Consider the following 24,835-nt stretch of genomic DNA (forward strand, 5'->3'; position numbering starts at 1 on the left):
AATTTTGTCAATAAAAAAATCAGATAGTTCATTACAGAATTCTGGAGTTTCGCTTCCTGGGGGCTCTAAGCAGGTGAGGTTCATAGTCTGAGCGACTAGTTTGAATAGTTACCGCGGACGGTTTAGGGCTTTTGAGATGGTGTTTGAGAAGTGTTCTTTTTTTGCTTTAAAGATCGCTTTGTGGTGATCTCTTGGAGGGCTTTGTAGTTTGTGTGATTTTCTTTTGATGGGTTTCTCCTCCAGGCTCCTTCCGCTCTTCTGCGTTCTTGTTTCAGTAGAGTAAAGCCCCATACACACCATCAGATTATCTGCAGATTTTTGTCTTCAGATTTACCAAAACCATGTAGTACAAGGGCCTGCCTGATTGCATACAAATTGAAACTTTTAAGGTTTGACCTCCTATTATATGGTTTTGGTAAATCTGAAGACAAAAATCTGCAGATAATCTGATGGTGTGTATGGGGCTTAAGAGTGTCGTTAAACCAGCCCAAGTTGTTTTTCCGGATAAGAGCTCTGCGTTTTGGAGCGACTATGTCTGCTGTTTGTAGTAATGCTTTGTTTAAGGCGTTGAGTTTTTGTTCTGTTGAGTGGTTTTGATTTGGTACTTCTATTTTGGTCGATTGTGTGGTTTTGAGGAGTTCGGAGTGTCGTTTCTTCTGTGATCTTGCCCAGTGTATTGTTGTTGAGAGTTTTGGTTTTTGGAGGATGGTGTTGGTGGTAATATAAATTTGATGGCGTGGTGGTTCGTCCATGGTAAAGGCCTGTTGTCCAGAGTGTTGATGTCCATATTTTGTTTGAAGATGAGGTCAAGAATGTGACCTGACACATGTGTGGGAGTATTTATCAGTTGCTGCAGACCTAGTTTTTCTAGTTGGTCGATGCAGGCGTTGGAGATGGGGTCATGGGTTGAGTTAGCCCAGAGGTTGAAGTCCCAGAGTAGCAGCAGGTTTTTGCTTTTCAAGGTGTATGAGGAGATGAATTCTATTGTAAATATCTCCTAAACCGTGGAGGTTTAGGAGATATTTCCAGCACCTACAGGTGAGCCTTAATCTAGGCTTACCTGTAGGTAAAAGTGGTTGTACAGAGTTTACAACCACTATAAGTGTTTTTAACTTTTCCATATGTGTTTGTTGCTTACAGCTAACATTACATGAATTCATGTTATGGTCACTGCTAGCCAGTAGTTCTTTTATATGAATATTGGTAATAAGCTCTGCATGGTTTGAGATTACCAGGTCCAGTAGAGCATCATTCCTAATCAGGGCCTTAATAAACTGGACCATAAAATTGTTTTGTAATAGGTTTATAAATTTTTGCCCTTTAACTGTCCCAGCAGTGCCATTACCCCAGTCAATTTCCGGTAGATAAAATCCCCCATTATTATTACTGTCCCAGCCCTTGCAGCCATTTCCATCTGTGCAAGGAGCTCAGTCTTCACCTCCTCTTTCAGTCCTCACCTCCTCTTTCAGTCTTCACCTCCTCTAAAGCACTGGGAGGTCTTTAACAAACTCCATAAAACTTCCCATGAAGTAGAACAGTAAGGCCTCGTACACACGACCGAGAAACTCGACGGGCGAAACACATCGTTTTGCTCGTCGAGTTCCTTGTGAAGCCGTCGAGAAACTCGACAAGCCAATTTTCTCCATTCCCGTCAAGGAAATAGAGAACATGCTTTCTTTTTGGCTCGTCGAGTTTCTCGACAGTTACCTCAACGAAAATGTACACACAACCGATTTCCTCGGCAAAAAAATATCTCCCAGCAAGTTTCTTGCTGGTGTTTGCCGAGAAACTCGGTCGTGTGTACGAGGCCTAAGATGTATATTCTCCTTTTCTTGTGAACAAAAAAAAGATGTATATTCTCCTATTACTGCAGTACCCCCAAAAACCTACAGGAGTGCTATATTATTTGCCTGAGCCATACCAGTTACCAGTTTCCTTGCATTAGGCCTCGTACACACGACCAAGGAACTCGTCGTAAATGAAACATCGTTTTCCTCGACGAGTTCCTTGTCAGGCTTGTGGAGAAACTTGACAAGCTTTCTTTGCGTACACACTGTCAAGACCAAATCTCCCTATTCTCAAACGTGGTGACGTACAACACATACAATGGCAGGGGAAGTTCGATTCCACTGGCACAACCCTTGGGGCTGCTTTTGATAATCTCATGTTACTGCGTGTTAAGTAAAAGTTTGGTAAGAGACAATTTGCACTTTTCAGTCTGTTACAGCGTGACAAATGTGCTATCTCCATTACAAACGCTACTTTTACCGAAGGTGCGCTCCCGTCTCATACTTTATTCTGAGCATGCGCGGGTTTCTTATAGCATACACACGAACGTGTTTCTCGTAAAACCAGCCCGACGAGGAACCTGACGAGGAAATTGAGACTCCAGTTGAGGAAAAAGAGAACTTGTTCTCTTTTTTTCTCGTCGAGATCCTCGACAGTTTCCTCGATGAAAAACAAACACACGACCGTTTTCCTTGACAAAAAAGCTCTGCCACCAAGTTTCTTGATGGATTCTGTCGAGGAAAACTGTTGTGTGTACGAGGCCTCAGAGAACAGTTAACTGTACTGTAAATGTACTGTATGACCTTGTATGTGCCCTGCCCCTTCTACCACATCACGGTAGTTGTTCTTACCTTGCTCTACTATTTTTTTTTTTTTTACAAGAAGAAGTACCTTGCTCTACTCTGGTATGCCAAAAAAGGAGGAGAGAACTCAGAGAGGTCCATAATTTTTTGAAAAATGTTCACATGTCCCCAACTGTTAAGATATTAGATGACAGTCTACAATTTGGATTGTTTTATGCTATTGTACTGTGTAACGATGGGACAGCTCCAGCTCCAAACGAGCATTCTCTGGGTACAAAAGTATCTGGAAGGTTAGAGAATCTTCAGCAGTCCCTGGCACCAGGACTGTGTGTGTTGCTACCTTGCCTTGTCCCACTGCATTACACTAAACACACTTGTGTGACTACACAAGGTAAGATGCCATGAGATAGTCATATTGGCCAGCAGTGCAAAACCAGCCATTTTCAAATTAAGAAATGTCTGAGGACATATTGTTTTTACCTGACATCTCTTATGAATAAACTGCCAATGCAGTACAATGAATACATTTTTTTTTTTTGCATTGTTCTTTTATAACAATGTAGCACCCTACAACACAGTATGGGGTTGATTTACTAAAACTGGAGCGTGCAAAATCTGGTGTAGCTCTGAATATCAATCAGCTTCCAGGTTTCTTTGTCAAAAGTTAAAGTGATTGTAAATGATCACCTTGTAAAACAACCCATTCAGTTTAAAATTGGAATGGAATGCAAAACATTTTTGTATAGATATAAAAAAAAGTATAAATACCTTTTTTAAGTGATTGCATTGCCTCTGTTTTCAGTTGCATACGAGCTGGGGGAGAAGAAGCAGCAGCACACTGAGCTTACCAGTGAATGGCTATGCAGCGGGGACGTGTCAGGACAAGCCTGATCATTGGAGGAAAGCATACTCCTAGCTAGAGAACTGAACATGCTGTGCTCTTCTGCTTAGTGTGGTCAGTTTTTAATAGGAAACCTGAGGGACTGGTAGGAACACCAGGGATTTCACACAAAGGAAGCATACAAAGTAAACAGAATACTTTTTCATACGAGTACATAGTACAGCAGGCATGTATCAGGAATATGAAGTGTTGGGTAACAAACGATTGAATTGATCAAGCTAAAGATGGAAACTGATTGGCTACCATGCACAGCTGCACCAGATTTTGCACTCTCCCATTTTAGTAAATACAGTGCTTTTGAAAAAGTATTCACACCCCTTGAAATTTTCTACATTTTCACATCACCTTGAACACAACGTCCCCACCATAAAACATGGGGGTGGCAGCATCATGTTATGGGGATGCTTTTCTTCAACAGGTCAGCTGGTCAGAATTGATGGGAAGATTGATGAAGCCAAATACAGGGCAATCTTAGAAGAAAACCTGTTAGAGTCTGCAAAAGACTTGAGACTGGGGTGGAGGTTCACCTTCCAGCAGGACAACGACCCTTAACATACAGCCAGAGCTACAATGGAATGGTTTAGATCAAAAGCATATTCATGTGTTGGAATTGCCCAGTCAAAGTCCAGACCTAAATCCAATAATAATCTGTGGCAAGACTTAAAAATTGCTGTACACAGATGCTCTCCATCCAATCTGACAGAGCTTGAGCTATTTTGCAAAAAATAATAAGCAAAAATATCACTTTATAGAGACATTCCCAAAAAGACTTGCAGCTGTAATTGCAGAGAAAGGTGGTTCTACAAAGCATTGACTCAGGGGGCTGAATACAAATGCACGCCACACTTTTCACATATTAATTTGTAAAAAGAATTGAAAACCATTTATAAAACATTTTTGTTGCAGGGGATGCCAAAAATCTGACTTGTATCTTAGTATAGACTTCTGGGAAAATCAGTGAACCAATCACACAAGCTGGAAATTATGTTTCTGGGGGACGTTCTGTACACATTTTGTGTATGGAACAGTTCCAGGTAGCCATATTGCATTGCATTTTACAGAAGATTACAGCGCTGCAGATTGAAAAGAAAAGGTAATTTTTAATAACATTCACTACAATATGACTTGATTCACAATTGCTATATCATTTTTTTTTTTATTTGCAATTTTTTTTCTCATGAAAGTGGAGTTACCCTTTAAACGCAAGAGCGACCTTAGCTTTATTCATAAACAGCAAGAAGTAGGACACAGTTGCGGCTGGTGCTCCATCGGTCGGGGGGGCAGCAGACGGACCTGACCACGGACCCCCCCCCCTTCCGTTGCTTCAACATGCACCCTGTGGTGGAGATGGTTTCCTCCGTGTCCCGGCTCCGTCGCTCAGGCTTCCCGCGCTTCTCCATGGCCAATAGAATGGCTTCTACTTTTGGCCAATCGGGAGACGGGTCTTGCCCATTTCCTGATTGGCGCAGAGGAGGAAAATCAGTGTGATAGAAAATATTCATTCGCTATTGTCACACAACAGGGTGGGTTTAGAGCGCAGTACTCTGCACCCCGAGCCCACCCTTTTTTGAAGCCTCTAATCATGTGCTTCAAACTCCCCCCAATTGCAATCCATGCATCCAGTGACTCGCATGTAGATTAGGGGGGCGAACGGGCCGCCACTGACTGGTAGCACACATCATCTTCCCTGTCTCACCCTTGTCGCTAAGGCCCCTTTTACACTGGGGCGGGAGGTGCAGAGGTGGTAAAGCGCCGCTATTTTTATCGGCGCTTTACCGTCGGAATTGCGACGGTATTCGGACGCTAGCAGTGCGGTTTACCGCCCCCCCCCCCCCCCCCCCTGCTCTAGTGGCCGAAAAAGGGTTAATACCGTCGGCGATGCGCCTCTGCGGAAGCGCATCACCGGCAGTATAGCTGCGGTTTCCCAGTGCTTTCAATTGGAAGAAGCGGTGGAGGAACTGTAAACACACCGCTCCTTCACCGCTCCAAAGATGCAGCTAGCAGGACTTTTGGAGTGGTCCTGCTAGTGCACTGCTCCAGTGTCTAGCAAACCGCCCCAGTGTGAAAGGGGTCTAAAGCAAACATTCTTCCTTAGACGTCGCCGCACATGCAGTTCCGAATAATAAATTGAATCAATTAACTTTGCCAGCTACTCCAGTTGACTATTTGGGGCATATTTATGTCCTTTTTTGTGCACAGAATGGCACACAATCGCATTGCTCGCTGCATTTAAAAACACAAGCTGAACAACTTGCCCACTTACCAGATTGAGCATTGCTCAGGCATCAATTCAACATCTGTTCCTGATGAAATTCAGGTGGTAGAAGCATTCGCTGTATTAATAACACGACAATTGCTACGCTTATTATTTTGTACACTGGTTACAGCTGTCAAATTAATAATTTTAATGATTTGTTATGCAGACCTTTGGTCACCCTTGTTATTTCCTACCTTGAAAATCAAGTTTTTAGACTGAGTTTACCCCTTGCATACAGTGGCATGCCAAAGGTGACTGCAAATTTTAATGCATTTTTTTTTTTGTGTTTTCTGATCCTTGCAAACACAATCAGATAATCCTTCAACAACAGCAACCAGAACCATAAATTTGCAACCACAAAATCTTTAGTGGCTATTGGTAAAATTTTGATCATCAGTGCATATGCTTTCATAGACATCCCCCAATGTTGGGCATAAAATGTATTGGCTTCACTGTTGTCCCCAAACTTGTTGTCCGACTCCCCTCCACCCCATATAAATAAACATTTATTCTCAAGGGACTAGAGCACATGTTTATTAAAAGATCCTTAGTGAAAACACTTTTAGCAGTTGTACTAGTATCTAGCACTGATTTTACCTGGATTTTCCAAAGCTTAAGGCTGGGTTCACACATGTGCAGGCGCGGGTTTGTGCCTGGGGTCCGGTGCGTGTCTGTTCACTAGTTCAAGTGCGAATCAGGTCAAAATGTTGACCTGAATTTGCACCTAAATCGAACACAAACACGCACAGGACCATTTTTCAATCCGGACTGTGGCTGCCGCAGGCATGTGTGAACCGGGTCCATTAAGAGCTGATCACACTCATATGTCATGCAAATTGGATGCAGTGAAACCCACATCCAGTTGGCATATGTGTGAACCCAGCCTCAAAGATGCACTAGAACCAGACGTAGTCATATCTGCACACTGATGCACTTTGGGACACTGCGTTTTTGAAGAGTTCTGCGTGCTGCAGCATAGAGACCCAACGTATAATGCCGCGTACACACGATCATTTTTCGGCATTAAAAAAAACAGTGTTTTTCAGCATGTAGAAAAAACAAAGTTTTTCCAACTTCATCAATAAAACGACGTTGCCCACATACCATCGTTTTAAAAAAATGCTCTAGCAAAGCGTGGTGACGTATAACACGTACGGCGGCACTATAAAGGGGAAGTTCCATTCGGATGACGCCACCCTTGGGGCTGCTTTAGCTGATTCCGTGTTAGTAAAAGACGATCTGCGATTTTCTGTCTGTTACAGCGTGATGAATGTGCTTACTCTATTATGAACGATAGTTTTACCAGAACGAGCGCTCCCGTCTCATAACTTGCTTCTGAGCATGCGCGGGTTTTTAACGTTGTTTTAGCCCACACACGATTTTTTATAACCCGAAAAACAACATAGTTTAAAACTTTGTTAAAAAATGTTCGAATTTTTTTTTTGGTCGTTTTTCAGAACCCGAAAAATGATGTGAAGCCCACACACGATCATTTTAAATTACATTTTTTTAAAACAACGTTTTTTTCATGCCGAAAAATGATCGTGTGTACGCGGAATAAGTGTGCCTTGTATTTTAATAAATGATGGAGCAAGTAGGTGCATGACCACAAAAAAAATAAAAATCATAGTACATTTAAATTACATTTAAATACATCAAAAACACGGTCGCTCACAAAAAAGCATGCAAAAAAGCACACACCCAAAAAATGCCAAATAAAACTGCAAACGTTTAAACATTTAAATTTCTCAGGTATGCATGTCCTCCTTCAGGGCATTTGCAAAAAAAAATTCCCACGAACAAATATAGCTCACGTCTGTGAAAGTAAAACTTTCAGAACTCGTCGGTGAACTTTAACCGTCACTTACCTCAGAGGACGAGTCCAGGTACAGTGACACGGTTCCAGGAGTCACAGGATGGGATGCACACAGAGAAATGTCACATTGACACAGGATCCAGCACTGCTTCCACTTCCACAGCCTTTGGGATCCCTGTACTGACTATTAAACGAAGCAGAGGGGGTGGGAGGGAGGGAGGAGGAGGGAGATATGGCGCATCTAATTAAGAGGTTATAGAGAGGCGATTACAACACACTATGGATGCAAAGACACAACTAGGAATCATGTAGCACAACAGCAAAAATGTTAAATAGGTAGGCTGCTATGAATACTGCTATGCCACTGTATGGATCGGATCATTCCTGTCGCAGAGAGTGCTCCCTGCATGTGTGAGCCACCATCGTCAGACTCAATGCACAATGCTAGACGCCCTGACATTTCTATCTGAATTCAATTGCTGAACCTGTGACAAACCCAAATATATATATATTTTTTAAAGTATGCTTTCTCTTGCAATAATCAGTAAATCCATGTTTGCATTGAAAGAAAAGTCGTAATGAAAGGTACAGTCCTTTGAAAAAGTATTCATACCCCTTGAAAATTTCCATATTTCGTCAGGTTACAACCAGAAACGTAAATGTATTTCATTGCGATTTTATGTGATAGACCAACACAAAGTGGCACATAATTGTGAAGTGGAAGAAAACTGATATATGGTTTTCAAAATATTTTATAAATAAATATGTGAAAGTGTGGCGTGCATTTGTATTCAGCCCCCTTTATGAGACCAAAATTAAACTTTTTGGCCTAAAAGCAAAATGCTATGTGTGGCAGAAAACTAACACTGCACACCACCCTGAACACACCATTTCCACCATGTTGGTGGCAGCAAGACAACGATCTTAAACATACTGCCATAGCAACAATGTAAGGGGAAAGTAATACTAGGAGTATGCTATAGGCCCCCTAACCTAGGGGAGGAGGGGGGACCGACCTCCTATCACAATTTGGATTAGCAGCAAGGATGTGAAGTGTTATCATAATGGGGGATTTTAATTATCCAGACATAGACATGGCGGAAGGAACCACGCATTCGTCTAAGGCTCACAGGACAATTACATGGGTCAGATGGTGGATGCGCCAAATATAAACAAAGCCTTACTAGACCTATTGATTACCAACAATACAGACCTGATTACGGATGTGGAAATACGGGGCAATTTAGGAAACTGCGATCACAGGTCAATTAGCTTCAGTATAAATCACACAAATAGGAAACATAAGGGGAATATAAAGACAATGAATTTCAAAAGAGCTTCCCTAAACTATGAAAAATGTGAAGATATTAATTGGGATAAAATGAGAACAAAGAACATGGAGGAGAGACTGGCTTGCTTTAAGAGCATATTAAATAGGGCATTAGCCAGTCCATCCCATTGGGAAATAAATTTAAAAGCGCAAACAAAAGTCCTGGGTGGCTTAACTCCAAAGTAAGAATGCATATAAAAGCAAAGGAGAAGGAGAAGGCCTTCAAAAAATACAAGGCTGAGGGATCATCATCAGCATTCAAACTTTACAAAGAATGCAACAAGAAATGCAAGGGTGCAGTCGGAGGCGATTTTACGTGCCAGGGACTCGGGGGGGCGCCCACGGACTCCAAGCCACTCCTCCTACCATCCACACAATTGGTTCACCCGTCCCACCCCCAACATATTTAACGCGTCCAGACCATGCTGAGCTGCTGTTCCCTTTATCTCACCTGGAAATATCTGGCAATGAAGGTAGGCCCTACTCATACAGACATATTTTGGGGCATTTTGAATCAATGCCTGTCACTATTAGTCTCATATAACTGCATCACCGTACCTGATGCATAGCTATGATTAAGCACTAAGGTTTGGTGTGAAACGCGTCAACTTGTACCCTGTTTGCTGTGGCATGTATCCCAGGGCTCAAAATTTCAAGTCCTGAGCTACTAGCCAGGCTTCAAGAGTTACTCGCCACCAGTTGCCCCACCTAATTCATACACTGCCCTGTGCCTAATTGCACCCGTAAACACGCCCTCATAGATTATCTCATGGAATGACAATGTTTTATGCAGAATCAAGTTACAAAATTAAATATTACCAACAACAACTTTAACAAAATGGGACAGGGCACTGGGGGCAGACCAGAGGGACAGGGCACTGGGGGCAGACCAGAGGGACAGGGCACTGGGGGCAGACCAGAGGGACAGGGCACTAGAACTGGGTCTCTTCCCCATTCTCTTGCTGTCTCCTCTGCAACTCCCATCCATCCTCTCTCTCTCTCTCCCATTCATCTCATCATCAGGAGCCTGTGTGTGCGGCTCCACGCTTGCATGTCCCCACTTCCCCTTTTATTCCGGCTGGCAGAGAGGAGAAGAGCTGCAGCAAAGCGGGAGGGAGTACAATCCAGCGCTGAGATCCACACAACTGCACAGCCATTGACACCATAGCACAGCACACACTGACAGCGCACAGCACACATTGAGACCAGTCTGTTCACAGTGCTCAGGCTAAACTGTTGGACACTTACATAGAGCACAAGGAGAAGAAAACTGCACAAACTAGAAGGCTGCCGCTCTCATGTCAGGGCAACTTTCAATGAGCGCTGCACCGGAGTGGTAATTTTTGCAATCCTCCACCTCACTCATTACTTTCTGCTCTCCAGCTACATTGGTCAGGGCCCGGGGGAGGGGGGCAGGCTCAGAGAGGTCATACTGTTGGGTCCCATGGCTTAATGAGAATTGTAAGGAGAGCACCTGTGTACTACTCTGCCTGTGCGCGGCTCACCAGACTACTTTTCCCGAGCATGCACCTTTCCTCTTCGGCCGCCAATCTCATCGGGACTCTAAGTGTAGGCACAGATTGGAGGGAGATTGGTCATGCAGCCCTGTCATCACTCGCCCCCAGCTTAAATACACTCGCCAAATGCTAGTAGGCGAGTGGAAATTTTGAGGGCTGATGTATCCTGTGTTTTCTGTTTTACAATAAAAGCAACAAGTTTTGGAGTGCGGCTGTCCAGAAATCCTTCCTTCATTTTGCACCGTACCTGATGCAGTTGCACCCTTAGAGCTTCAGATGTTTTATGTCTTTTTTTAGGGCAGGACATCGGGTCACACACTGCTGTGTGCCCCCCCCCTCTTCTTCCCTCCCTCTTCCTGGGCAACTTCATGTTCTTCATGTCATACGGGTTGGGTCCCGACGCCCTCTGTGGAAAATCTTCCTGGGCTCAAGGGTCTCCTCTGGATGTGCCTGGCTTCTGGGTCCCGGACCGAATGATCCAAGACAGCAGCATTATATCCCCCAATTCTCTATGGTAAGTGTAAATATAAAAATTATGTGAATACACATGTTTTCAATTTTTCCATAACACTATATGCTTACAATTGTTTTTTTAATTATAGACATATTTTCCTTTTTGGGTTCAATCACATTCCCCTGAAGAAGAGAACTATCGGTTAAACTCAAAACGCGTCGGGTCTTCTCTGTTGGGTTTGATTTATATAACAGAGCAATGATTGTACCTCAAAGTATTGCATGTTTGTACTCATCGTTTTCAATGCATCCTGTACCCTTCCCTTTTTTTGTACTTTAGATTGTTTTATCTACTGTTATCAAAATAAATAACTTTAATCTATACCATTACGCCTTGACTCTCAGAGGAGGATTACCTTCCAAAGTCCCACTTAGAGGAATACTCTCCTTGTGCATATACTGCTGATGAGAAAGGGTATTTAGCAGTTTATATTTACTAAAATAATTGCATTTCTATGTTCTGTGTACCGATATAATAAATGCAGGTTCTGGGTTTAGTAACACTTTAACTTTTCTTCACAGTGAGATTTCCTTTTTCTTCCTGCCCTGGTGACAACATAAAGTGTCACTTAACCACTTCAGCCACGGACCATTTTGCTGGTCAATGACCGGGCCACTTTTTGCGATTCGGCACTGCGTCGCTTTAACTGAAAATTGTGCGGTCGTGCGACGTGGCTCCCAAACAAAATTGGCGTCCTTTTTTTTACACAAATAGAGCTTTCTTTTGTGGCATTTGATCACCTCTTCGGGTTTTATTTTTTGCGCTATAAACAAAACTAGAGCGTAAATTTTGAAAAATAAATGAATATTTTTTACTTTTTGTTGTAATAAATATCCCCCAAAAATATATAAAACATTTTTTTTCCCTCAGTTTAGGCTGATACGTATTCTTCTACATATTTTTCATAAATAAAATCGCAATAAGCGTTTATTGATTGGTTTGCGCAAAAGTTATAGCGTCTACAAAATAGGGGATAGTTTTATGGCATTTTTATTAATATTCATTTTTTACTAGTAATTGCGGCGATCTGCAATTTTTATCGGTACTGCGACCTTATGGCAGACACTTCAGACACTTTTGACAAATTTTTGGGACCATAGGCATTTTTTTAGCGATCAGTGCTATAAAAATGCATTGATTACTGTAAAAATGTCACTGGCAGGGAAGGGGTTAACACTAGGGGGCGAGGAAGGGGTTAATTATGTTCCCTAGGTGTGTTCTAACTGAAGGGGGGGTGGGACTGACTAGGGGAAATGACAGATCGCTGTTCATACATTGTATGAACATGTGATCAGTAATTTCTCCCCCTGACGATCGATCGCGGGTGACTGGCGGTGATCACGCCTGCCGGGCACGCGCATCGGCACCAGGGGGCCCGCCCCTATTGTCTGAAATGCAAAATCACATAATATTACGTGATTTTGCGCAGCCGACCTGCCGTCGTAAATCTACGGTGGGCGGTCGGCAAGCAGTTAAACCACATCATAAAGGCTATAAATTAATGGTGTATTACATGCTGTTTTTACTCACTCAGTTACTATGCAATTTGTTTCCGGTATTCTGCAAAATAAAATGGTTAATCCTGCTGCTCTCTATCTTCACCTTCTGTCCATTTCCTCAATTCAGCTAGGGATTTTGCAGCTGTGGTGGCAACTCTGCACATGCTCAGTTTTCAGTGAGTTTCTATGCTGAGCATTTACTCTCTAAAACATCTGAGTAGCCCATGTGCCTTTAGAGTCACACATGTGGGTGTATACGCAGTGGTAAATGGTAGCTCACTCCCTCCCTTCTCCTCCATGCCCACTAACCAGCTGAACATGATGGGGGTGGGATAATACATGTATATTATTGGTGGCTTCACCTCCCTGTTATTCTAAGACACAGGCTGGAAGGGGGGGGGGGCAGAGCCTGTGACTAGCAGAAAATTGCCCACATCATGTTATTGCCAAAAAATAATAAAGACTCGATTTCAAATATATACAGTACCTCACAAAAGTGAGTACACCCCTCACATTTTTGTAAATATTTTATTATATCTTTTCATGTGACAACACTGACGAAATTACACTTTGCTACAAATAGTGAGTGTACAGCTTGTATAACAGTGTAAATTTGCTGTCTCCTCAAAATAACTCAACACACAGCCAATAATGTCTAAACAGCTGCCATCAAAGTGAATATGGCCCTGAGTGAAAATGTCCAAATTGGGCCCAATTAGCCATTTTCCCTCCCCGATGTCACATGGCTTGTTCGTTTTACAAGGTCTCAGGTGTGCATGGGGAGCAGGTGTGTTAAATGTAGTGTTATCGCTCTCACTCTCTCATACTGGTCACTGGAAATTTAACATGGCACCTCATTGCAAAGAACTGAATGGCACCTCAATTATCTAAGGCAATGCACGTTAGCTGCTCTTCTGTGGTGAAGAAGAAGCATCAGTTGGTTATATCTTTAACAGCTCTGAAAACATCTACCTGCTCTCCCATTCTTCAACCACTTCACCTCCAGAAGATTTACCACCCTTCACGACCAGGCCATTTTTTGCGCTACGGCACTGCATTACTTTACCTGACAATTGCGCTGTAGTGTGACGCTGTATCAAAATAAAACTGATACAATTTTTTTCTCCCAAATAGAGATTATTTTGGTGGCATTAGATAACCTCTGCGTTTTTTAACCACTTAAGCTCCGGACCATTTTGCTGTTCAAAGACCGGGCCACATTTTTCAATTCGAGACTGCGTCGCTTTAACTGACATTGCGCAGTCATGCAACGTGGCTTCCCAAACAAAATTGACGTCCTTTTTTTCCACAAAAATAGAGCTTTATTTTGGTGGTATTTGATCACATCTGCAGTTTTTATTTTTTGAGCTATAAAAAAAAATAGAGCGACAATTTTGAAAAAAATTCTATATTCTTTACTTTTTGTTATAATAAATACCCCCCCAAAATATATAAAAAACATTTATTTTCCTCAGTTTAGGCCTATATGTATTCTTCTACATATTTTTGGTAAAAAAAAAATCGGAAGAGGGTTTATTGATCGGTTTGCGCTAAAAAGTTATAGCGTCTACAAAATAGGGGATAGTTTTATGGCATTTTTATTATTATTATTTTTTTACTAGTAATGGCGGCAATCAGCGATTTTTATCGTGACTGTGACATTAAGGCGGACACATCGGACACTGTTGACACATTTTTGGGACCATTGTAATTTTTACAGCGACCGGTGCTATAAAAATGCACTGATTACTGTGAAAATGACACTGGCAGTGAAGGGGTTAACCACTAGGTGGCGCTGTAGGGGTTAAGTGTGCCCTAGGGAGTGATTCTTACTGTAGGAGGGATGGGATGTGTGTGACAAGACAGTGATCACCGCTTTCCATTACAGGAAGCGCTGATTAGTGTCATTGTCACTAGGCAGAGCGGGGAGATGCTTGTTTACACCCATTCTTCCTCACCGTGTGACAATCGCGGCAATCAAGTCTGTGGGACCCGCGGTCGGACTCACGGAGCTTGTGGCGGGCACCCGCGTCCACAATGCCGCTTCCTTGAAGGGGACGTATATATTGGGAGGAATTGTACCCCATCATTGGTATCGTTGAGAGGAATTGTACCCCATCATTGGTATCATTGGGAGGAATTGTACACCATCATTGGTATCGTTGGGAGGAATTGTACGCCGTCATTGGTATCGTTGGAAGGAATCGTACCGCATCATTAGTATGAGAGGGAGGAATCGTACACCATCATTGGTATGAGTGGGAGGAATCGTACCCCAGCATTGGCATGAGTGTGAGGAATTATGCCCCAGCATTGGTATGAGTGGGAGGAATCATACCTCAGCATTGGTATGAGTGGGAGGAATCGTACCCCAGCATGGGTATGAGTGGGAGGAATCGTACCCCAGCATGGGTATGAGTGGGAAGAATCGTACCCCAACATTGGTATGAGCATTGGTATGAGTGGGAGGAATCGTGCCCCTTCATTGGTATGAGTGGGAGGAATTATGCCCCTTCATTGGTATGAATGGGAGGAATAGCGGCCCATCGTTGGTATCAGTGGGAGGAATAGTCCCCCGTTGTTGGTGTCAATGGGAGGAATAGTGCCTGTTGTTGATGTCAGTAGCAGGGATCATGCCCCCATTTTTAATGTTAGTGGGAGGAATAGTGTCTTGTATAAGGGGGAGGAAAAATGACCCAAGGGACGCAAAAAGGCATGTAAAGGGCCGCATAATTTTTACAGCGATCGGTGCTATAAAAATGCACTGATAACTGTGAAAATTACACTGGCAGTGAAGGGGTTAATCCGTCCTACGGGCCGTTGTTTGGAGACCACTGGTCTAGAGTGTGTCCTGAGAGACCATGAGTCCAGGCTGCGAGAGCTGCAAGGAGCCAGAGAGGAAGCTGGCTATTGCCATGGAAGAGATGATGATAGTCTGCTTGTGGAACAGCGCTTCTGGGCTTCTGGGTGTATGACGTCAGTGAGATCGGGGAACCACAGCGCATTTCAGAGCATGCGCAAGACTCGTATAGAGCATGCACGCTCCTTTCTCAAGTGTACTAGGGGAAAGGATAGGGCCAGATTCAAATGCTCTGCCCAGAGAACTTCAGCTGGCTGATTGCTTGACAAATATACTGAACAGCAAATAGTATAATTAAACTATGCAGAGTCAAATACTGTTAATATATTATCAGTAATGGTTGAAAGATTATATATGTGTTTACACACACACATAATGGATGCTGGATAAAATTAGTGATTAAAATAAATAAAAATGAAAACAAATTTAATTATAAAATTAGTGATATGAATTCAAAACCGCTATTAGGTAGATGGGGCAAGGGTCAATTGATTCATAAAAGTATAGCTCATATACAGGTACATAGGGTGAATGTAATGATCGATATACAGAAGGTGGATTATATATCAGATCAGAGTGATCCAAATGGATATAAATAATAATATAATAAAATATATCATATATTATATAATGAGGGGTAACTTGGATAGTGGTGAAGATAACATTTTCATTATATTATCGTATTATAACCGTTGATCACAAATGATTAAATAAATGAATATTGTACATGAAGTGATGTTCAAGAGAAATAAATCAATGTATTATAGTAAAAAATTATTATTATAAAGATACATATATAAAAGCAAGAATAGATCACTATAGTGCTGACTGACATGTATTAATAGAAGAGTTGGGGGGATGTCCAAGTGTGGTAAATGTATATACACACACACGCACAAAATCGATGTATTCTGAGGGGAAGAATAAAAATGTAGATATGTAAATTATTATTGTCATTAAAATTAAAACTAAAAATAATAATAATAATGATGATTAACAATCAAAAAATTAATGATTAATAATTAAAGGGGTTATATAATAGTAGTGCTTAATTACAATTCCTTGTTAAGCCCATTAGGCGCAAGGGTGTCTAGAGTATATATCCATAATGTTTCACGTTCATATAATCTGGAGAAACGTTCGGCTTCAGACAGACCTCTGGGTATGGCTTCTCTAACCCAAACCCACAAGCCTATCGTGGACTGGCTATGATGCTACAAAAAAAAAAAAAAAAAAAGTGACGTGGTACGCTGTTTTCATCACAGCTCACCTCCACGAAGCGACGGTGTTTACCGAAGCATTGTCTCAGTGGACGGGTCGTCCGACCAACATGCAGCATCTTGGGGGGACATGTGAGACAATATACAACGTAATCAGTGAGCAGTTGTAGAAGTTGTCAAGAAGATAGATCTTTTCTTTGTGCGTAAACCTCTTTATTCCATGTTTTACAAAATTACAGGTCTTACATAAGGGCTTGTTATATCTATACATCCCTTTAAGAGGAATTAGGCATAAGGGATTACCTTTTTTGATACATTTTAATTTGCTTGGCGCTATTTTATTTTTTAGTGTGGGATCCCTCCTATAAGTAACCTTGGGTCTTTCGCACAGGGTGATGATCAAATGGGTATGGGCTGCACGGTCGAGTTGCCAGAAGAAAGCCATTACTATGCAAATGCCACAATGTATCCCGCTTATAATACTCCAAACAGCACAGAGACAAGCATCAAACCTTCTGGCATAGGTCATAAGTCATTTGGAGTGATGAGACCAAAATGTTGCTTTTTGGCCACAACCATAAACGCTACATTTGGAGAGGAGTCAACAAGGCCTATGATGAAAGGTACACCATTCCTACTGTGAAACACGGAGGTGGGTCGCTGATGTTTTGGGGATGTGTGAGCTACAAAGGCACAGGAAATTTGGTCAAAATTGATGGCAAGATGAATGCAGTATGTTTTCAAAAATACTGGAGGAACATTTGCATTCATCAGCCAGGAAGCTGCGCATGGGACGTACTTGGACATTCCAACATGACAATGATCTAAAACACAAGGCCAATGTCAATCCGACATCCCTGTTTGACTTCATCGTGGCTTGCATTCGAATTCTGTAACAAAAGTCAATGCAGATCGTATTGAAGCCACACCAAAAGTAGCGCAGGAACCTTTTTCTTGAGTCGCACCGGATAAAGCTATTCCAATGGGTTGCAACTTGTCATGAAACTTTGAACATTCAAGTCGCATGATAGGTCGCGGCAGTGTGAACCAGGGCTAATTATACAAATCTTTAGCTCTACTAACCACTATGTAATGTGAGGACCTGCCTGACTGCTAGGAGAACTTGTGACCTGAAGACAGGCATGCTCCCTGAGAGAAACTGAAACCAGAGCCCTTGGGTCCCTTTCACAGAGCTGTCAGATCAGATCCGCCTGTCAGTTTTTTTGGCGGACCTGATTGGACCCTCCAGTCTCTGCTACGGTGTGGCGAATGTCAGTAGACACATGTCCGCTAACAACTGCCGCCATCAAATCCTGTCTGCCAAAAACAGATGGGTGGTGGACCGATTGCCCATCTGTCTGGTGGATCGGATCAGATGGAAACGGAAAGGTTGTCCGTTTCCATCCAATTGCCCCATAGAGAAGTGTGGGACTGTCGGACCTGTCATCCACCTGCTCAGTGGGGATCAGTGGAGCGATCACCAGCTGAGCAAGCGGATTCGACTTAGCTGAGGCACCTGTGTGAAAGCTCGACAAGACTAATATCTTGGCTATCACTAAGCAGCTAATGCATGGCCTATAGACAGTATCCTTTTCAGGAGGAAAACACCTGGTAATAAGGCCAGTAGTTGCTCTGATGGCACAGGAATGGTAAGGGCTGGTTCACACCACAAAAATGTGCTCCAAACCTGTTGCGCATGCGTTTCTGCATGCTCATTTTTAACATGTTGTTGACGTGTTCAGGTGCATTTTTTATGCATTTCCGAATGCATTCCAGATGCTTTTTTTCTTGTATTTTTTTTACTGTAGACCCCTTTCACACTGAGCTGCCCATAGCGTCGGCGGTAAAGCTCTGCTAAATTTCCCGCCGATGCTATGGGCGGATTTGCGTCGCATTTCGGCAGCTAGTGGGGCATTTTACCCCCCGCTCGCGGCCGAGAATAGGTTAAAACCGCCCGCAATGCGCTGCTGTAGCAGCGCATTGCGGGCGGTATAGCCACACTGTCCCATTGATTTCAATGGGCAGCAGCGGTGGAGGAGAGGTAAAGACACCGCTCCTTCACTGCTCCAAAGATGTGGCTAGCAGGACTTTTTTTTACCGTCCTGCTAGCGCAACGCTCCAGTGTGAAAGCCCGAGGGCTTTCACACTGGAGACAATGGAGTAGCTGTTTAAGGGCGGATTGCAGGCGCTATTTTTAACGATACAGCGCCTTCAATATGCTTCTGTGTAGGGGTGCAACGGATCGTCACCGATGCGTGATCCGAACGGGTCACCCCGTTCGGATCGGCACACCCCAAGATCCGCGGAGTGCTCCGGAGGCTAGAAAAAGTCCCCGGCTTCGGCCTAGCTCCGGAGCGGCGGCCATTTTGCTCCACCCAGTGTGCTTGCCAGAGCCCAGAGCACAGCGTGACACGCCTCCCTGCCTCAGCGTGTTGACTTCTGTAGTCAGCGCGCTGAGGCGGGGAGCCATGTCACGCTGTGCTCTGGGCTCTGGCAAGCACACTGGATGGAGAAGATGGGACTCAACTACATTATAATTCTAAAAAGGCAAGTAAGTTGGCAACACTTAGCACAGTCTCATGATCATTTAGGTAAAGGCAAGCACATAATTCAAAGCACATACCTGGCTTTCTTCCACAGGCTTGCACTAAATCAACAAATGGTATGATTTTGGAAGACAATAGTGCACCTATCCTTCAATCTTTGTAGGCAAACTTTTTTTTTAATATCCTTTTATTTAATTTGCCACCGTTTTTGTCAATAAGTGCAGGGAATGTTGATACCATTTATGGAGATCAAAGCTTATACGGTGTGGTCATTTTAAGGAGATTACTTTTTTATCTGTACATTTGAAAATTTTTCTTTATTGCTGATCCGAAAAAAGATCCAATCGGTGACTCCTGATCCGAGGATCGATCAGATCCGTGAGTTTTTTGATCCGTTGCACCCCTACTTCAGTGTGAAAGGGGTCTTAGGGTCTGGTGCATTTTTGATGCCTTCCAGTGCATTCCGGGGCATTGTTGATATGTTTTACTGCGTTCCAGTACAGTCCAGTGCAGGAAAAATATAGCATGTTCTACTTTTTTTTCTGGAACTGGAAATCCCTGGAACTGATTGCACTGGTGTGAACTATGCCATTGGAAACCGTATAACCTACTTTCCATGCGTTTTTGATGGAGAAAAAAAACAAGCCCTAAAAGAATGTTGCAGACAGCTGTGAACATCCAGAGGTCAGGCAGGTCAGGCTTTGGATAGAAGAAAAGCCAGGGGTCAGGGGGGGCAACAAGGAGGATGAGGGGTGAGGAATAGGCCACAAGCCACTGACAATAGCATGATTTCGGTTTGAATTGGGTGACAAATGAGGAAATTAGAAGTGACCCTGCAATGTGTGATTCTGTGTGGCAGGAACAGACACAATGGAGGGGAATAGCATAATCCTCACGTGTGATAAATGGAACATGACCGAGACGACCTCCAGGAACATGTATATGTAAACAATGTATCTTTGCCCCAATATCACGTGTGCTACATTTCCTCACTTTGCTGAAGTTTAAGGCTTGTTTAAGGCTTGTTTACACTGCCCACATGCTGAGTGCTCCATTTTAGCACGCAGGCAGCCATCAGTTTACAGTGCAATGAGTTACTGTCAGGCCTCGTACACACGACAGAGTTTCTCGGCAGAATTCAGCGAGAAACTCGGTCAGAGCTGGATTCTGCCGAGAAACTCTGTCGTCTGTACACTTTTGGCCCGATCGAGCCGTCGAGGAACTCGTCGAGAAAATAGAGAACATGTTCTCTATTTTCTCGTTGTTCTATGGGAGAAGGCGGCCCGCCGAGCTCCTCGGCGGCTTCATCCCTGAACTCGACGAGGAACTCGACGTGTTTGGCACGTCGAGTTCCTCTGTCGTGTGTACGAGGCCTGAGGGGTCAGTGCAATAAAAGATTCAGCGCACCACACAGTTTCCTTTTTTTCAGTCACAGCATTAGGTGTGAACTAGCCCTAAAGCAGAACTCAAGAAAGATATCAAAGACACAAATGAATGCAGCTCTTTAATCATTAGGGGCCCATTCTCACTACTGTGCTGCAGTAATATACGTGTTACCACAACGCATGACAACATGTTACATGTTGGTGCGGTATCATTCATTCCAAGTTCAACGCGCAGATATACACTAACATGTGCTGCACTTCGATAAATGGTGCAAGCACAATTTTTTAGGCAATCACAGACCATTTGCATTACTAAATTTATTTTATAAATGGAAGCAGTGTAAATACCCCTATATGACCTGATCATGATCATCCTTTTGCAATGCCTGTACAGCAGGGCTGTAGTGTGAAAGAAAGAAGCAGTACAAGAAGGCAATCAGCTCATGATGCACACTAATAGCAGAAAGTAGCAGAGTGACAGAGAAATTAGCTATTCACTGTGGTGCTTCTCTTTTCACTGTCCAGTAAGAGGCTAGGGTGGCTCCTGGGTGACCTGGACTCAGAGAAAGTGGGTTGAATGATGCTGGCCATCAGAGTGAGGACATGCGACGAGCCAGAACCGCAGGGGAACACGTGAGGTGCACGGTGGGCCGATGAGAGACAGCAATAATACAGTTCATCGGTTTACTCACGGTTAGCAGAAAGCCTCCCTGGGCCGGTCGCACAGTGAAAGGGAAGACAGCACAGGATCCTCCGGGGCACGCTCTGCGATAGGGAAACGCCAGCCAAGATGGTGGTTGAGGTGCCCGTGATGACAGGGGTGTTTAGAGTGCTTGTGGCGGCTGGGTCCCTTGATGATATTTGTCGTGACGCCAGTACCGTTAATGGTGGTACAACCAGTTGTAGTAACAATGTTAAAGAATGAGGTAGACAGTGGCAGAATACAACTCACAACTTTTACTGTGTCTGGTTTTGGTTGCAGTACAAACATCCAGTTAGAATACAGTCTCTGGGTAAATAGAGGAATGCTGCTGATCCACTGCTAATAGGCTTTAGTAGGCCTGGACTCAGGCTGTGGTTCAGTAATAATGCTTACTTGTGTCTGGTCCTTTTTGAATCCAGTGACATGGGTGAGGTTGCCGGAGGCTAATAAATCCTTCACCTTTATACTCAAAGGTCTTTGCTGCCGATTAATGGCTTTTATCCTTTGATTTTAGCAGTTTAAATGTGTCCCTTCTCTGGACTGACCTTCACATTCTCCTTTTCCTCTCCACACTGCTTCCTGTACTGAACAACTGACCACAGATAAGCCTGAGCTGGGATAGATTTCCCAGAGTGGTGCTATCCCCATCTTGTGGTGGGAAGTAAGAAGCACACCAGACCAGCCTATGAACAGGGATACCACAGGTATACAATGCAAAATGACATGCAATATAGCAATGACAAAGAAGTAATACTTTTGCAGTTCCCACATGTCCTGAGTGGGACGCTGCATACCCCCATGGTAAAACGTGTGTCGACCTCGGCACACTTTTGACTCGATGTTGTGTCTTCCTGTAAGATATAAGAGAAATGGAAAAGCATGCATGCATAGGAAATAACAATATAACCCCATTCTTGTACTTCTTGTATCTGCAAGTAAAATGGGTTAGGCAAACATATCTCAGGCAACAACGAAATGTGACAAAAGGTGACAAAAAGGGGTGTAGTTTTTCCTTTGAAGACTGGTGATGTATGGCAAAACCAGAATAGTCCACGATGAGATGGAAAAAGAAAAACAAAGCAAAAATAACATCTCAGGAGGCTCACAGGGTATGAGTCCGTTCCCTGGGCACAGGAAAATGTCAACAGATGAATATCACGGAGGCTCAGGTACGTGAAAGTCTATCTCCGGGTGCAGGCTTGAACGTTGCAAAACAGTAGGCAAGTAGTCCTTTTGAAAAGTCCTTTAAAGGAAATAAACATAATATCCCAAGTAAGTCTTCTTCTCACTCTGGAACTTCAGACGATGTAAGGATGCTCTCAACGATGAGATGACAGAGTCGGTAGTCGACTTCTCGACTGCTGGTGCAGGTAATCCTCCAAACGGACAGGTGGTCGTCCTCTTGTAGTTCTGTCAGATCTTCTTAGCGGCTGAGTTTCTACAGGCCTTGTTTCAAGGGAACTTGGTGTCTCTTGAGCTGTAGTAGACACTTCTTGAGATAGCTCCTCTGGTTGAAGTGCGGTTGTATTGGTCTTGGCAGGCACTAAGATATTGAGCCATGGTGTAAGGAACCATTGTAAAGGATCAGAGTCTAATAATGCTTTTCCAAAAGACTGTAGTGGATTCTCTGAATCAGATGATTTTGTAGGCTCTGGTTCTATGGATGGTGTTTCCTCTTGGATAGCTTCTTCTTGAAGAGTTTCTTCTTGAGTACTTTCCTTGAGACATAACTTAAGGCGATTGCGATGTACTACACGTGATTTGTTTTCTTTAGTGATCTCGTAAGTATCAGTCTCTGGATTGAGAATAGCTGTAATGGTGTAAGGTTCTCTCTCCCATTTGCTATCTAACTTGCTGGTGCGATGGTTGTTTTTTAACCATATATGGTCACCAATTTTGAGAGGTTCTGCTTTGGCAGATTGGTTATAATCTCTTTGTTGCTTTTCATGAGCACGTTCCATGCGATGTTGAACAATTTCTTGTGCATCAATTAGACGTCTTTGGTGCTCACTCACCCAATCAGTCTTTGGTAGAGGGTTGATTGCATCAGGCACTTGTACGCCCAAAGTATGGTCAGCAGGTAGTTTACCTTGTCGGCCAAACATGAGATAGTAAGGTGTATACCCAGTAGAACAGTGAATCGTGTTATTGTAGGTGTACATCAACTGAGGCAATAGAGTAGGCCAATCACTTCTTGTAGCAGGAGGTACTGCTCTTAACATCTCAATTAAAGTTTGGTTCATTTTCTCGCAAAGTCCATTCCCTTGAGGGTGGTAGGCTGTGGTCCTGATTTTCTGGCAATTGTGAAGTGTACACAGTTCTTTGAAGAGTTGCGACTCAAAGGCAGATCCCTGATCTGTAAGGATTCTTTCTGGGCATCCATATGGCAGTAGGAAATGTTTCCAGAAGGCATCTGCAGTTGTTCTAGCGGTCAGGTCCTTGAGAGGTACGGCTACAACAAATTTGGTATAATGATCAATGATGGTCATGGCGTATGTGTAACCTGAGCGACTTGGTTCCAGCTTCACATGGTCAATTGCAACTATTTCTAGCGGTGTTCGGCTTACAATGGGATGTAAGGGTGCTTTCTGGTCATGTTTTTCATTTCTTCCAACAGCACAGGTGGAACACTCTCGACACCACTTTTCAATGTCTCCTCTCATCCCAATCCAGTAGAATCTTCTACGGATGGTGGCTTCTGTCTTCTGCACGCCAAAGTGTCCTGATTGATCATGATACATCTCAAGAATGATTCTTGCATCTCGGCGTGGTATTAAGATTTGGTATAGACAATCCGAGGTAATTGGGTCTAAAGTTCTTCTTAATAGTAGGCCCTTCTGTAGGAAGAGATGTTTTCTGTGTCTCCAAAGTTTTGACAATTCTGGATCAGCATTTCTTCTGCGAATTCTTTCAGGTGTTCTTCCGCTGGTGAAGAAATCTTGCAGTTCTCCCAACACTCTGCTTTCATTTTGCAGCTTGATCCACCTTTCTTTGTCCACTTGGGATCTTGGATCCACTTGTTGTTGAAGGTTAAGGACTTCTCTTCCTTTGATGGTGATAAGGTCTTGTTGGGCAAAATTTTTGTAAAAAGCTGGCATTTCTACCTCTTCCCAAACATCTTCCTGTGTAGTAGGGTCTTCTTGGGTAGGCAGACGGGATAATGCATCCGCATTTTCATTTGCTTTTCCTGTTCTGTATTTTATGGTGAAATCGTAGTTAGCTAGGCGTGAGGCCCATCTTTGTTCCAATGCTCCCAACTTGGCGGTATTCAGATGTGCTAGCGGGTTGTTATCTGTGAAGGCCACAAATGGTGTTGCGGCAAGGTAATCTTTAAATTTTTCTGTAACAGCCCACACGAGTGCGAGGAATTCCAATTTGAAGGAACTATAGTTTTGGTCGTTTCTTTCAGTACCTTTAAGAGATCTACTAGCGTAGGAAATAACTCTTTCTTTTCCTTCCTGTACCTGCGATAGGACAGCTCCCAGACCTTTCTTACTAGCATCTGTGTAAAGATGAAATGGCTTCTGGTAATCTGGATAGCCTAGGATTGGTGGTTCTGTTAACTTCTTCTTTAGGAGCTGGAAGGCAATTTCTCTTTCTGTGTTCCATTCGACTGGTATTGGAGACTTTTGGTACCTCTTAGGATGTCCTCTCAGAAGTTCTAATATTGGCCCCGCAATTTGGGCAAAGTGAGGA

General features: G+C 43.3%; 1 protein-coding gene across 2 annotated transcripts in view; it reads right to left on the bottom strand.

Moving 5' to 3' along the window:
- Window positions 1-24,835, bottom strand: part of LOC120932691 (sodium- and chloride-dependent betaine transporter-like) — a 111,661-nt gene that overhangs the window by 79,705 nt on the left and 7,121 nt on the right. The window contains exon 1 of one of the 2 annotated variants that reach the window (XM_040345254.1): window positions 7,618-7,751. The exons of the other annotated variant lie outside the window; for it this stretch is intronic. The gene's annotated coding sequence lies outside the window, so the exon portion shown is untranslated. Of the gene's footprint in view, window positions 1-7,617; window positions 7,752-24,835 lie in introns of those variants that run through there. 2 annotated transcript variants of the gene reach the window in all.

This window comes from Rana temporaria, chromosome 3, assembly GCF_905171775.1.
Source record: "Rana temporaria chromosome 3, aRanTem1.1, whole genome shotgun sequence".
NCBI lineage: Eukaryota > Metazoa > Chordata > Amphibia > Anura > Ranidae > Rana > Rana temporaria.